At 43.4% G+C, this 16,557-nt stretch overlaps 1 pseudogene; it reads left to right on the top strand.

The window, feature by feature from the left end:
* LOC124227125 (transmembrane protein 132B-like) overlaps positions 1–11,582 on the top strand; it is a 37,245-nt pseudogene extending 25,663 nt beyond the window's left edge.
* The last annotated feature ends 4,975 nt before the right edge of the window (positions 11,583–16,557 follow it).

Here is a 16,557-nt window from a genome sequence, read left to right as displayed (position 1 = left end):
TTTTTGCTTGTGATTCTGGGGAGAGCTTTCCTCGGACATAGCATCTTTCTCATACGAAGTTATACTTGTTCACGCATCTCCTCCATCTATGTACATGTGTGGGATTTTCTGAAGGCCTAGGAGAGATGGCCACAAAGCGTCCTATTTGCTCAATAGGAAGATGTCAAGGAAAACCGGGCCTTGGTTGTCTCATTCTTCACCTGCTAATTAGCTCCCTCAGAAAGCTGAAGACGAAGCCTGTAATGAAAATGCCATCCATCACTTTCATTCTCCAAAATTGCAGTTTAAAGGAGTAAAAAATACTTATACTCGTTTTTTTAAAGGCTTTGTTGAGTACTTTGCACAGGAGAATTTCAGTCTATGATAAAACTCTACTGTTGAGTTTTTTTAAAAAGATTCTATTTATGGTTGGCATAAAACTATTTCTCAGTACCATATGGCCAGCACTTATATATTGTCAAAAATGGCCCAAGCATAAAATTTGATGCATCTGAGATTTGATTTATGGAAGACTGAGTACATTTGGTGAGGAACACACACACCCACACACACACACACACACAGACAAACACACAGGCATAAGAGATTACGTCATTCCTTTACATTAGTCTTACAGTTTTGCTAGTGGTGATTGATTGGGACAAAATGTTTTTTCTGAGATTTATTTATCATCATTTGTCACTAAAAAAATCATGTTAGCTACAAGCATATTCTCCCAGCTCTCTAGTAAATCAGGGCTGTTGGAGTTTCCTGAAGTGTCATTGTTGTGTATTTTTGTTTGTGGTCTTTTTTCGTTTTTTCGTTTTGCTTTTTTCTGCTGACGCATCTCAAGATCCCCTCCTCCCCCATGTTTTCCAACAACTGATTCCGTTTCTGTGAACGACAAGGAGACGGAGAGCGGAGTGGAAGCGATCGTGGACTTCACCCACCAGCGCTTCACCTCCCAGGTGGAGGTCACGGTCTGGGCGCCCTGACTGCCCCTGCAGGTGGAGATCTCGGACAGGGAGCTGAGCCAGATGAAAGGATGGAGGATCCTGGTGGCCTGCAGCAGAAGGTGAGAGCCAGAGAAAAGATTCCATCCTCTGTGGACCCAGAACTTGTTGTAAAGATGGTAAAATTGGTGCTCAGGCACCCAGGCCCCAGGGAGCAGCATGAGGGTGGGTAACAGTGTCTGGACTTGGGGTTCAGGTGGATCAGACTCTGCCACCCATTTGTGGTGAGAGACGTGATGAGGGGGTACGCTGGGGAGCCAGCCTCTGCCCATCGCTCGTGATCTGAGTGGAGAAAATGACTTAACTTCTCTGGGTTACATTCTCTTACCTGGAAAGAGGAACAACCCTAGGACTGACCTGGTAGGGCTGTGGTTAACAGTCAACAAAACCATGCGTACAAAGCATCCAGCCCAGGCTTGGCACTTAAGGATAGCTTGACAGTCGTCCTTCATCCCTGATTCCCCTGTCATCCCTCCTGTCATTTTTCCTTTACTACTTGGAGAAGCCAGCAAACTTTTACTGATGATGGTGTAATGGTGAGGAGTGCGTATGCTGGGCTCAGCCTGGCTAGGTGTTAGTCCTGGTTCTGCCACATACAGCTCAGTGGCCCTACTCAAGTTACTTAAGCTCCCTCTTCCTCAGTTTCCCCATATGCGATTGGGGATGATCGCATATGGGGATCTTCAACATGATATGGGGCTTCTGCAGCATGAAGCACCATTCTGTCTATCTATATATAAAAAACATATAAATATATATAATGCATATAAATAATTATTCATCTTATAGAAATATAACGTATACACGAAATACAGAATAATCCATAGACATACATACAAATCATATATGTAATAAGTATCATATAAATATATGCAATACATATAAAATGCATATCAATACGAACTATTTATATGTTGTATAAATATAAAATATACTTGAAATGCATAATAATCCATTAAAACACATATTATATGTATATATAGTAAATATATATATTAAAACATATATATATATACACATATATACACATATATAGATGGGCCCTTGATTCTTGTCCATTCAGTGATTTGGGGATCCAGAATCTATGTTGGCTGCTGGATGGGAAAAGGGAATATGGAGGAGGCACATACACTTTTTTCTGTCTTGGCCTGGAAATGGCTTATCTCTTTTCTCTCCTTCTGTTGTGGGAACAATCACATGGCCATGCCTGGGTGCAAGGGCGCCTGGGCAATGTGACCCCCGACTAGAGGGCAGCCCCCCCGCATCCAGTGTCTGCGCGGCTGAGGCCCTGGATCGTGGGGCAGCCTGCAGTCTGCTGCCTCTTGTGGTTACTACTGCACATTTTAAAGTCTTGTGGGCCCTGCCTAATTTGCTGCCTTGTGTTGAATCAGCAAGGGACAAAGTTCCCTGAGGTCACATCCGGGGATATGTGGCCAAGAACCCCAAGCCCCTCAGCGCACTGCTGTCTGGCTTCTGCTCCGACCTTGGGCAAGCCTGCCGCTGACTATTCTTTATGCCAGGAACAGAAGCTACAAGGAAATGCAGCCGTTTCCCTAACAGTGGAGTCTCGGGCGTGTGCCAGTGGTCAAGAATTCCTGGGTTTGAGGGAAAAATAAGACATAACACAAATTTGATGATAATGTGTTGTCACTGCTAAATAAGTTTCAAACTATTCAGCAATCTCTGCCTTCAAGGTGGTGTATTAAGAACACACTGAAGAGGGGCTGGGCCCGTGGCCGAGTGGTTAAGTTCGCGCACTCCACTGCAGGCAGCCCAGTGTTTCGTTGGTTCGAATCCTGGGCGCGGACATGGCACTGCTCATCAAACCATGCTGAGGCAGCGTCCCACATGCCACAACTAGAAGGACCCACAACGAAGAGTATACAACTATGTACCCAGGGGCTTTGGGGAGAAAAATGAAAAAAATAAAATCTTTAAAAAAAGAACATGCTGAAGAAAATATTCTCGTCCCTTGACCTTAGTAGGAGTTGGATCTTACTCGAGGGGAAGCTTTTAAAGATGGCACCAGGGGAACAGCCCTGAAAATCTTGACATTCTCAAGATGAAGAGAATAGTTTCAACTTAGCCTAATATTAATAAGACCAGACATATAATTTTTTTCAGTATCCTAATGCTGAAACCTGCTGAAAGCACCCAGTAACCTAAAGGATGGAAGGAAAAAAGATCCATAACTTATCTTTTGGTGATGTCATAATTACATTGTTCAAAAATCAAAACTATAGTAAAAAATATACACTGAGAGGTCCCATTTCCACCCCATGTCCACGTCTACCTTATTCCCTGTACCCCATAGATATTTATTTTTGTTAGTTTCTTATTTGTCCTTCCCTCGTTTGTTTATTTAAATATAAGCAGATAGGAATTTAGGTGCATGTTCATATCCTCTACTTTGTTTTTAACATAAAAGTTAGCATTCTTCATCCACAGCTCCATCCTTGCTTTTTTCACTTCGCACCGTAATCCTGGAGTCTGACCACACCAGAGGTGGGCTATCTGTTAACTCTTTTCATGGCTGCATAATATTCACCAAACCTTGGGTTATCATAATAGGTCTAGAACAGATACACCTTTTCTACTCATTTTGCAAGTTTATTTATTTTTTAAACAGACTTTATTTTTAGAGCAATTTTAGATTTACGGAGAAATTAAAAAGATAGCACAGAGTTCCAATGTCCCCTGCACCCACTTTCCCCTATTATTTGCATCTTACGTTATCATGGTACATTTGTTACAGTTAATGAATGCATGTTGATATATTATCATTAACTAAAGTCCATATTTTATTCAGATTTCTTTAGTTTTTGCCCAATTTTCTTGTTCTGTTCCAGGGTACTGCATTACATTCAGTGTTCATGCAAGTTGGGCTCCTCTTGTCGGTGACAGGTTATCAGACTTTCCTTGTTTTTGATGACCTTGACAGTTTTCAGGGGTTCTGGTCAGGCATTTTCTAAAATGCCCGTCTAGTGGAATTCGATGTGTGTGTGTATTCATATTTGACTGTAGTTGTAGGTTTTGGGGAGGAACACTGCAGAGGTAAAATGCCATTTTTGTCACATCACATCCAGAGTAGAAATAAGTTCCGCATTGTACCTCTAGTCAACAATACTATAGTGTACACTTAAACATTTGGTAAGGGGAAATAACTCAGGTTGTCCTTACCACAAAAGTAAAATTGGAAAAAAAAAAAAAAGGCGGCGACCACATTTCTGGCCTCAGCTGACAAACAGGGAGACTTGGGCTCCTGGGGGCTGAATGGCTGGGTGATGGAGGGTGGGAACGAGCGGACAGGCTGCTTCTCTTAGAAACTGCTCCCTGTGTTCACTTTATCCAAATACTTGATCGAGAAACAAAATAGCCCAGATCAGAGCAGTGTGCTTGCAGCTTCTTGGTTGCTAACACTGTCCCAAAGCAAATTACAGCAACATAAATTTGCTTTTATAATCTCTCTCCCATAATGGGTGTTGCAGAGTCTATAAAGAGACACACAGAATAAACACCCTCGGGGACCAAAGAAGAAGAAAAGAAAACTTTCCCTAATATCATAAATAAGTGATTTTTCTTGTTGTTATTTTGCTTTGACTTCAGAAATAGTTATCAGCTCACAGAATCAAACATTTTTGAGGCAATGAATTCCCCAGCATGGGGGCATAATGAGAGAACCAATAACTGCCTGGGGCTGAATATCTGATTTTTGAAGCAGAAGAAAAGCCAAAATGAGGGGATAAAGTGCCTATCCCGTTGTGTAAACAGAAAGTGAATTAGAGAGGAAAGTGTTTATGCCCTATGAAGTCTAACAGCCACTTAAGAGGATGCTGTTATTTGAGAAGACAGGGTTTGCTGCTAACGGGCACTCTGCGCATCTTCCTGCTGCACAGATTTAAAAAGATGGGAGAGAGCAGAGCCCCACCCAGAGACATCGGATGGTCAAGGCTGTGAGTGCTGGCGAATTCTGATGCCCTCCAGGAAACGCAGCAACTGGAAGTAGCCCCATGCTTAGAAATCGGGTCTATGGGCGAAATAATAACAATGCTGACGGCAGCTGCTGTGCTCCCAAGGGCTGATGACACGCTGGAGATTGCTTGTGGCATTGTGATTTATAGGAAATATGTATCTGGTCCTCCTCTATGGTTCCTGGCTCACGGCTCCCAAAACTCTCGGAGTTTTCTAAGTGATAAAAGCAATTTGAGCATCTTTTGTTATAATATTTGGTCTTTTGTCCTCAGTTCAGAGACATAAAGGTGAAACGGGTGCTTAGTTATTCCTAACAAGCCCCTTTCAACCTCACCTGTTCCCTAAGGTGTTGTGAGTCATGTTTTCTCTGTCCTCTCACAGAGCCTATGCGGAACTCCGTGGAATCTCTTCTTGCATCATCGGGACAATCAGTCCTGAATTCTGACGAGGGCTTCCTCTGTGGTGGTCTCATGCCAAGCACGCGGCAGGTGTCGTTTCCCTCAATGCATACCAAGCACATGAGAGGTGGGCGCCGGCCCACTTTGCAGGTGAGGAAGCTGGGGGTCAGAGCGTTCCAGCGCCTTGTCTAAGTCAGGGTGGAGCAGGGCAGTGCAACCAGTTTTGCTTCATCCTGGAGCTCAAACCAGCCACTCCCAAACCTAGCTGCACATTCGATTCACCAGGACCTCTTCAGAATATGTGGATTCCTGGCCCCAGCTCCGAGACGTCATGATTGAAACTGGGCAATGGGATGCTTAACGGCTCCCTGGATGCTTCTGATGCACCGCACAGTTTGGGAACCACTGACTCATCCTCTTGATCCTATAACTGCCTCTCTGGAGCCTGTATCTTCTACTTGAGTGAAACAAATTGAAGGCAAGAGACACTGCCTTTGTCCTCTGGGCTCTGGGCATGAAGCAGCGATTGCAGCTCATAGTCCGCCCCCCCCCCCCCCCCCCCCCCAGTGCTGATGGTTGAAGAGACTGGGGGACGGATCAGCGAGTGGTCACGGCAGATGGGCAGAGGAGCCATGCCCTTTCGTTTTACTCTGTACAGTTCCACAGTTGCTGGAAAATTGAGGGTATTTGTAATGTCTTAATGATAGTTATGCTCCTTCTGGTTTGTTTGTGTCCCAGGCCCACCTGAGAGAGCGAGGACGAGGAGGACAAGGAGAGGAAGGGCCGGGGTTGCCTGCTGTAGTACCAGCACGCCACGGTGCGCGTCCTCACCCAACTTGTGGTGGAGTTGCCCAACTAAGGTCAGCTGAGCTATGTGCTGAGCCCTGACTGGCATTTGGACATCACTGACCTCATGATGGATTTCATGAAGGTGGAGGAGCCAAAAATTGCTCAGTTGCAGGATGGCAGGACCCTGGTGGGTCAGGAGCCGGGCATCACCACTGTGCAGCTTCATTAATTAATTATTTGACCTTTCCCCCAAATACCCAACCCATTATTTGTGTGTGTCCGGATACAAGTTAGTGCAAGGTAACTCTGTGCATGTGTGTTTGTGTGTGTGAGAGAGGAAGTAATGAGAAATAATACACAGGATTCATCAATCTTCATAAGTCATATTCAGAAATTAATTTTTAATTTAGGAAGCGCGAAAAAGCTTTTGCAAATTAAAGACACTCTTAAGATCAAGCATTTTTCACCAGTGAATGCTGAGTTGACACATACAACGAAAACAATCTTATTCCCCTGCTGTCTCTAGTTCTCTACCCCAGGATGCTTGGCAATGTTTGCACGCATTGTCGTCATACTCATTTTTACACACTTCCATAATTTCATGCTTTCTCTGTTCTTACACTGTTATTGAAAATATTTCATAGCTGATTTGAATAGAAGAGCTGTGAGGAGATTATACAACAGGTCATTCATTATCTTTGTAAGATGTTTAAATATTTTGATCACATCACAATTTAGGTTTTGCCCAAACGTAATTTTGCAAAAGCAGGTTTATTGATGCTGCGTTAGTCCAGGTCTGCATCACCTCTGCTGGCAGGTTGATGCTTTATGAGATGAGACAACTTCCTAAGGCCATTAATATTCCCTTTTCCACTGTGTCTTCCTCTTGAGCTCAATGGTGCCACATGGACCAACAATTATTGCTTTATAAACATCTAACTACTCAAAAAGAATGAATTTAAGCAGAGGAAGAAGGCTAGAAACTGTTGGAGAGGAAGAAGTCTTTCTCTAGCCTTCTGGGTTCTTCTGGCTGGTCAAAGAATTAAATTGACGTAAGACAGATTAACGAGAGAAAATTAAATTTAATTTCTTACATACAGGAACCCAAAGATACGAGGTTCCTCAACAGTCAAGTAATTGGGGTTTATACGCTATCCTGAGCTAAGGAGGAGGCAAGGGTCTGGGATTTTGAAGGGAAGGAAGGCAATTCACAGGGAGAATGAAAAGAGCAAGTGTTTGGAAAACCAGTGTTTGCCATGCCACCCAGAGACAATGGGACCCGGGGAGGACTTGGATCCAACGGGCCTTGCTAAGACTCCCCTCCACCACCACACCTCGCTTGTGTGCTTTGTAGATATCCCTGTGACAGCTCTTCTTCCCTTTATCTAAAGTCTTTCAGGCAGTGAAGGGAAAGATAAAAGAAAAGCTTTCTTAGTCTTTCTGTTTCTTAAAAATAATCAGCTTAAAATAATAGTCATGCCAAAAAGACACATTTTGGGTGGAAAACTTTACTTCCCTGCAACACCATTTCTCTAGATATTTGTAGTAATTTTCTGCCGTTGTCAAAGTGTAAATACTGGTTTTGAGAAAGATGTATGTTTCATGTGCTTTAATAAGCCAACATCATGAGGGAGATAATTTTCTTTGATTTTTTAATATTGTTACTAGATTAACTCAAACCCTTTGAAGAAAACAAATAATTAACGTGTATAAATCAAAGGAAATAAAATATATTAGGCTGATGTATGTTTATAATTCCTTGTCTTTTTAATTGATGGGTATAATTGAACATCTAAAAATTTTTCCTAAACCATTTCATCAAGTTATCCTTGCCTGGGACCGTCTGTCCTAATCTCGTCAGGTACAAATCTGTTGTCTGAGAGTCAGGTTCATTGACCTATTGCTATTAAGGAGACCACACCCAGAGGAAATATGGGACATCATATCAAACAGCAGAAGAGAGAGAGTTACTATAGGATGTTGGGGAGGGTTGCGTGTAGGTAAGGTCTTAGTAAGGCAGAGTGGGCAGGGAGCCAGCATCCGTCCAGACTGTGAATGGACCCGGGACCCTGCTTGCTGGTGAAACACAAAATACTCAGGGGTGAGGAATGTTGTCTTCAGAAACCCCTTATCTGAAATCCTGCACTGGAGTCAGAAGTCAGACACCCCAAAATGTGTCTTTCTGGCATCATGATTATTTTAAGCTGCTTCTCCCTGTCCAGGTGAGCTAAATCCTCAAGGCAAGAGAGGCATGTTTGTTCTTTCTCCTGTGATTTCAAAGACTAAGGCTTTTGATAATCTTTGATTTTGAGAACACTGTTTCTCAGTGAGCAAAACCAGTAGTAATCACCCAAATAAAGGGGTTGTTCTGACATTACAGTTGTCACCTGTCCTTGGGAGGAATCTCATTTCCTGCTGACCTCACAGGTGACCTCACCTGCAGCTGCTACTGCACCTGATGGCGAGGCAGGGATTTCCTGCCTTGGTCTGAGCGAGTTTCTCCTTTCTGGAGGAGGCATTCATTTAGCAGTAAACCGAGAGCACACTTTAGGGGTTAAAGTGATTGTGGCAAAGCTATGATGGAAAAGAAAACATCCAGCTGATTATACAGATCCATTTTCTGCTGAAGCTTTCTCGCTTCCTCGGAAGGTCCTCTCACCTCTGTCTGACTCCATCCTGGCCGAGAAGACGGTGACCGTCCTGGATGACCGCGTCACCATCGCAGACCCGGGCGTGCAGCTGGTGGCTGGCTTGTCTCTTTCCCTGCAGCCACACAGAGCCGACAAAAGAGCCATTGTCTCCACAGCGGCTGCCCGAGATGTTCTCCAAGCACCACAGCAGGTGGGACTCCAGAGTCCTTTGTCACTGCTCAGTTGAGATGGTTTCTCTCTCCCTCCCATCCTGCAAAGGAGACGAGTAGAGCCCTCATAGCTAGAACTGGTGACTCTTGAAGCTTCCTCCTCCTTCTTACCCCATCTGTCCTACTCTGGGAAAAGCGCTCAGTGGCTTAGAGACATCTTCCTTAGATCCATTTCCTACACAATATATGCTTTAATTCATTGACTGCATGTCCAGATACCATTTTGCAGTGGGTTCTCCATGACCAAAGGATCACATTTCTGCTTTTCTAAAATAAGTAGTATTATCCCTGAAAATTCTATTTCAACTATTTAAACAAGTATGGCTAATAGGCACCAGATATCTGTTGGTTTATATTAACTGTGGGCAACTTTAAACCTCTGCTCCATCTTTAAACTTGTAGCAAATCCACGTAAATTATATCAAAGTCATTGTGTCTTTCAAGCATGCCAGTCCCCATAAAGCATCTTTTCCCAGATACGTCAGGCCGAGCGTGTCTTTCTAATAAAGAATGCTTGAAGTGATATTATCTTGAGCACTAGCTTGATTAGCTGCACCTGAAATTGATTCAGGCGCATCACGTGATCTTTCAAACTCTTTTTGGAAAATTAAAGTCAAATTCTGTTATATGACATTCAATACGTTAATATGCTCAGCACTGCATTCAGCGAAGTATGTAAATTTGCTCCTCACACCAGTGGGGCTACAGCACATGATTATGTCTGTTTAATGTGTGACGGAAACTGCTCTAGATTTTAAAACACAGGGATTTATTTTTCTCAGCCTGCATATTGAAAACATATTTTATAGGAAACCACATTTGTGAACATGTTTAGAAATTTGAAGAAAAGAAATTATAACAAAATGCTTTAGTTTCATTATTTTCTTAGTTCTCAGAATTTGTTCAGTGATGGTTTGGTGACACGCTTAGACATTTATGATGTTTTTCCATCGCTACCTCATCATGGGATGAAATGGTGGTGTCTGTCCAGGAAAGCCTTCAGTCCAAATGGCCAGTTGTAGTGGCAGAGGGTGAAGGGCAAGGACCCTTGATTAAATTGGAAATGATGATTAGTGAACCTTGTCAGAAGACCAAGAGGAAGAGAGTTCTTGCCGTGGGTAAAGGAAATGTCAAGGTCAAATATGAACCAAATATTGATGATCACCAAGGAGGCACCAATGATATTGAGGGCATAAATTGCAAATATAAAGACCACCTCAGTAATTCCATGGAGCATGAAGGGAAACCAGGATAAAGCAGTTCAGGAATGGTTCCAACATGGCGCCTCTGTTGGCCAAGAGGAAGGTGCCAACAAAAGCACAACCCCCCAGTCTCCCATGGAAGGAAAGGGTAAGAAGTTGCTCAGGAGTGGTGGTCCACATGCCTTCACAAGCTTTCCCACTCAAGGGAAGTTACCGTTATGGGAACCCAATAATCCGAGTGACCTTACAGTGACCTCAAGGGGGTTAACCGACCTGGAGATTGGCATGTACGCCCTGCTCTGTGTCTTCTGCCTGGCCATTCTGGTCTTCTTAGTCACCTGTGTGGCATTTGCTTGGAAATACAGACACAAAAGGTTTGCTGTGAGTGAGCAAGGCAACGTCCCCCATTCCCACGACTGGGCCTGGCTCGGGAATGAAGTGGAACTTTTGGAGAGCCCGGTGGACGTCACACTCCCGTCGGAGGAGTGCACAACCGTGATAGACAGGGGGCTGCAGTTCGAGAAGAGGAACTTCCTTCTGAACGGCAGTTCCCAGAAGACTTTCCACAGTCAACTGCTCAGACCTTCGGACTATGTCTATGAGAAGGAACTTAAAAATGAACCTACACATCCATCGGGCCCAAAGAGGAAGCGAGTCAAGTTTACTTCCTACACCACCATCCTCCCAGAGGACGGCGGCCCGTACACCAACTCCATCCTGTTCGACAGCGATGACAACATCAAGTGGGTCTGCCAAGACATGGGGCTGCGGGACTCCCAGGACTTTAGAGACTATATGGAGAGACTGCAGGACCAGATGTGAACTCCTCTCTTATGTCCGTACTCACCTTTATGCCTTCTGTTTTCTGAGTGGTGGAGCAGTGAGTTTATCAGCAATAGGGGATGACTTAGCAAAGCTTAACTTGTGGAGGTCTGGTGGGTCCCTTCCTGAGCAGGTAGCAGAGGTCTGGGGGGCTATAGCAGCTGGGTTAGAAGCCAGGATGTACCCTTCGATAGCTACAAGCAGACACTGGGATGGCTGTGGGACCCTGTTTTTACGTGCTTCCTGGGACCAGCTCAGTGCTAATACAATGAACCTAGAGCGCATCGATGTTACTCAGGGTAGATAGCCACTTGGAATTAGAAAGAGTTTTGGAATTGATTTTTCTATTCTTCATGCCTTTTGGAGCACAGTTACTCATCCATGGCCGGAGAGCAGACACGTGTAAAACATCAATGTAGCCACCCTTACTTGCAGTGAGTACTGCTCTTGCTTTGATGAACGTATGCCAAAGGCTGAGACTGAGGTGTGGCTGGGTGCCAGGGGTGTGCACTGCACAAGACTGAGAGTGAGTGCCTCCTTAAATTTGATGCCCTCAGGCTCCTCATTCTCTTCACCCTAGTCCCTGCCCTACATATGCATCAACAGCTAGGTTCTTTGGCTTCTGGAATTCTTTTGGAAATATAAATAGGGGAAAAAAGTAGTTTTTTCAAGATCTGTTTGATGGCGTGTAAGTTTTCTTCCCTGGGGTTTGTCATGTCACATCATTTCCTGCATGTCTATATTGGATGGTGGTTTTCTCCACTTTTCCCTTGAGTGTTTAGGGGTGGCACCTAAACTCTTACCCCTACTTTATCTTTCTGAGTTTTCCTTATTGAAATATCTTGTATCTGAATTGGACAAGAGGTTTTATTTAATATATGAGTATCCATAAAAGAGTTCTATTAACAAATAAATTTTACATGAAGCTTTTTTCCCCTTGAATTTTGGGGAAATGTTGAGAGCCGTTGACATGCTTTTTTTTTCCCTCTGGTAATTGGAACTCAAGGGGGAACAAACGAAGTTCATTTCTGGAGGGTACAATCTCTCAGTTAAAACTACTTTTTGCTGTATTTATATAATCATTGTATGAGCATCATTTTTAATATCCATTTTAAATAATCTAAAAATAGGACTGACACACATAGAAAGAAAATGCCTAGGAAGCAGCTGTAGATGAAGCTTGCCACTTGCCTGAATAAAAAGAAAGAGAAATAAATAGAATGATATTTCAGTCTAACAGTATGTAGACACCCAGCTATGCGATGACCAGGAAAACATGCACAATTGTTTTTCTGGCAGAAGCAAAACATTCATGGAATGCACACTGAGGGAGAAACAACTGGTGCTCATATTCATGCACACACACAATCTTAGCGGGAAATGGCTCTTCCAAGATGAATAAGCTGCCCTTAGGAAAAACACAGAGACTAAATCGGTGGCAAAGAAAAAAGAAACTGCATATGACATGGTTCTTGTGTAACTTACAAAATATCAAGTGCTGCTGGATGAACCATAGGAATGATCTCAAGCAAAGCGAGAATTCAAAGGTAGGAAGATTTAATACGATTTTTATTTATTAAGATGGAACAGCTGCTGAAATGGATATTGGGCTAGAATGGCCATCTTAGTCTCTGCTGAGCCATTTCGTCTCCAAGAAATAAACTTTTTTGAAGGTAAAATAAAAGCTTTCATTTTTCTTGTTCTCAATGATGGAACAGATAACTTGTTCAAAATAATAGTGGCAATAATGTGTCTGATTATGCGCGCTTCTGCAGAAGTGAGATGAACGACAGCAGTGATACAGGGACGGGGGAGGAATTATGATTTTTTAATTTTTTATTTTTAAGCTGAATGTGTAATGTTTTATTTCTTTAAAAGAGACAGATCTTAAGCAAAAATGGCAAAGCTAGCATCTTACATTTCTGTGGTCTGTATATTGACATCTCGTTATTATTCTATAATTTCAAATATTTCATAACACAAATTTTAATATGAAAGAGAGAGCTTAACACAGCACTCAGCCAGCAGTGGCTCCTCCGAAACGGTCAACTAGCATTCTGAGGCTGTCCTTCCATGCCGCACCCTTACCTTGACGAGCATCTCCTTCCTGGCTTTGTTCTCTTAACAGTGTGGAGGATGTCTTCTACTTTTTGACACAGTTGATGGAAACTTCTATCCTGGCTACTTACAGTTAGCTCAGATAACCTCAAGGATAGATCGTGCACATCTGAGGACCAGATCTAAGAAATGTAATTTTAAGGCACAGGAGTTGCAGGGTCCTTGACTCCAAATGGCTGATGACTCAGGTATTCGAAAGAGAGCATAGCCATCCCCTTGTCACCACTGTTCATGGGTGGGAACATCCAAGCCAACTTCCGATATGTTCTCATCACACTAGCAACCTAAGTATTCTTCCTGTATCTCTTGTTTTTGGACAGGGTGCAAATCCCTGGTGATGTGGACATGACCCAGAAGCTGGTCTTCTGAGTCCTGTGGTTGCTATCATTGGGATTGAGAAGTGAGGCTGATAAAGCTTGAGTTTTTTTTTCAATTTAGCTGGAGAATGAAACCAGGAGACCTGAGTCATTTGATGTGAAAATAAGACACCGCAGTGAGGACACAGAGTCAAATCCTCCTTAAAGAGCCTCTAAGATGTTACCTGGAATGTGTGAGCATGCTGGACTTGAAAAAAGGACTCACTTACCCCGAAATTTTTCTGTTAAGAAAGAGAAGGAAATTTATGTTATCTTTGTGAAAGCACTACCTGTCATCTCCACTGCTCTAAACCTGATGGTCCCATGAGAGGGGAAGGAGCCTTATTTCCTTAGGGGAATCACCAGCCACTGTGGAAATGACAAGGACTCTGTAATAAACACCGGTCATGGGCAAGTCCAAATGGGGGGACTTCCCAGGCTGCCTCCACTATCCAGACCAGGGACTCCAATTATGGTTCAGCGACTGCCTATCTTATTCACTGTTTCCACAATTATAACAGAAATGGGTGCTTATTGTAAAATATCTAGAAAATGCATACATGTATAAAGGAAATATAAAATGGCCAAAAATAACCACTAACAACAACAAGAAAGACCATTTAAAAGATGGCTAGCTCCGGGAAGAAGAGCTCTTTTGTGAGCCAGGAGATAGCTCCAGGGTTTCCCAGAGTGTTCGCTGGAGAGGTGGCCCCTGTTGTAGAGAGAAGTACATGCTAATTCGAACATAATTATTCAAACGAAGCCTGCTGCTTCTCAAAGTTACTTTCAATGTTCTCTCCATTTGGATACTTGACATTTGGCCCAGGCATAATGGGAATTCATTTCTGAAATGGAAGTGTCGCAGCTCAGTTGTAGGATGAGTCACACATAGTCAGCCAGGCCTCCTCCCCTGGAAAGGGAGACTTTGTGGAGTTGTGGGGGGAGCTTCACGGTGGGTGGGGAGGCAACTGCTATCACCCTAGTGTCGAGGAGCCTGTTGCAAGCAGCGTGCAAAATACGCAGTTCCCACGGCAAGGGCGATTGGCTTGGTGCACGACGCACCCCAGAGAGTGGAAATGTGGCAGAGGTTCTTGTCAGAGCCGGAAATGGCCACCTCCCTGAGCAGGGCTTTGTAAAGAGGGATGACCTAGAGTCTGTGGGAGACACAGTCCGTCCTGGGCAGGCGCACTTGCTTCTTGAGCTAAAACTCAGTCAACTTGAAGTGAGGAGCCGAACAGAGGACTGGGCCCCGTTTCCAAATTTTCCAAACCATCTTCCTCTCTAGTGTGTTTGTGTGTGTGTGTGTGATATTTACTGAAAAGTGAAAGGATGGACATTTTAGTGTGAAACAACAGTGACTCTAAATCTTTCTGAGCTTTGCATTGACCTTCATAGACTTAACAAAATGTCATCAGCATCATATCTGCTCTAAAATTTTCTTGCGATTAAAAAACATGAGCTATAGTCACCCTTGTTTTTCACCTGCATAACAGGCATTGCATCCTAAAAAACATAAAGCCATGTGGAAAAATGGACCTGCACTGTTGGAGTCTGAAATGCGGCTCCCTGGGATGTTTGCCTGAATGGAGCAAAATTTTAGTGAACGGGATTTCCAAATTATTGGTCTGAAAAAATGATTTCGTCCAAAATGTAGTATAGGGAAAGGCCCTTCCTTTACGGCAGGATGGAAAGGCTCAGATTAATGCTCAGACAGACACTAGGATCCCTGTCGAGTGCATTCAGTTTTGTGAATTCTTTAAGGTATAGAAGGTACAGACGCTTCAATAAGACCACACCACCCAAAACATTTGAGAATGTGAGGTGTCAATTCCCATGGTTAGATACGCTGTTTTAGAGGCCAAAACACAGCGATGGAGAGGCAGCGGCCACAGGCAAGGAGCGAGTTTAAATCCATAGGTGCGTTAAGTTGGGAGAAGGCAAGAAGAGAAGACCCTGGAAGTTTTCGTTGGGAATAAACAGCACCTCGCCAACCTCAGAAAACACCTGTGTGGACAGAGAGAAGCTGAAACTGACTTCCTAGTTTTTATTTTGCAAACAGGCAGGATTAAGTCTCCAGGCTGGAATCATCCTTAAATCTAACCAGAACGATTGGGGAATAGAGAACATCAAAGCAGGTGGAAAGATGCATTATTTGTTCCACTGCCCACATCCGTAGCCTATTATTATTTTGACAGCGTTAGGCGACTTGAAAGTCCCATCTCAATATAGCAGTGAAACTGTTTTTTCCCCCTCTACTCAACAGCCTCAATTCTCCACTTCTCTCTCCGTGTAAATGCCCTGTAAGTGCCTTCTGAACTAAACTGCCATCTCCCCAATCAAAACCATACCTGATAGAATACATGCTCTCTATGTTACAAAGAATCCTTATTTAAAAGGATGGGGAAAAGTTATGCTAAAATACTGTCTGTGGGCTTCATGTATGCAGTGTAGACATATTGAAACACCAAAAGATAGATTGGAATAAATACGTTTTAAAGTAAAAGAGTGCAAAACTGTTGATTTTAAAAATACAGCCAAACTACTCTGAAATAGTCAACCTAAAGGAGAGAAGGCCTTTAGAGAGAACAAGCATGAGAGGCACTGAATTTGAAACCTGGCACATGTTTGGGGTGGTTGACGGTACTGCTGGAACATTCTAGTCTCTGTCTTGATTCCTTTTCAATTTTATTCCCCTGGAATTACTTCAGAAATGAAATGACTTCATTTTGCAGCATAAAGATATCTGCTAACCACAGGGTGTCATCTATTTAAACATGGAAGTAAGATTTAAATGTTCTTCGATTCCATTCCAATCTTTTATGCTCTTACCTTAGCTTTTCCCTGTCAGTCATTCAAAGGACATCGCCATCTGGGAGGAACGTAGGACTGAGGAGAAGGGGTGAGTGGCCACGTTCAGACATGCATGTGAAAGGAAGCGGTTTCTTCAGCTGTGCGTGCTGGCTCCCACGCTAAGGTCCACACATTCTCCCAGGATTCTTTCTAGTCCTGTACATACTCCCAATTTCCCCCAAGGTTTTGGCAAATAGG

Source organism: Equus quagga, chromosome 15, assembly GCF_021613505.1.
Source record: "Equus quagga isolate Etosha38 chromosome 15, UCLA_HA_Equagga_1.0, whole genome shotgun sequence".
Taxonomy (NCBI): domain Eukaryota; kingdom Metazoa; phylum Chordata; class Mammalia; order Perissodactyla; family Equidae; genus Equus; species Equus quagga.
The sequence above is the reverse complement of the archived record's forward strand: the minus strand, read 5'-3'. Positions and strand labels throughout refer to the sequence as shown.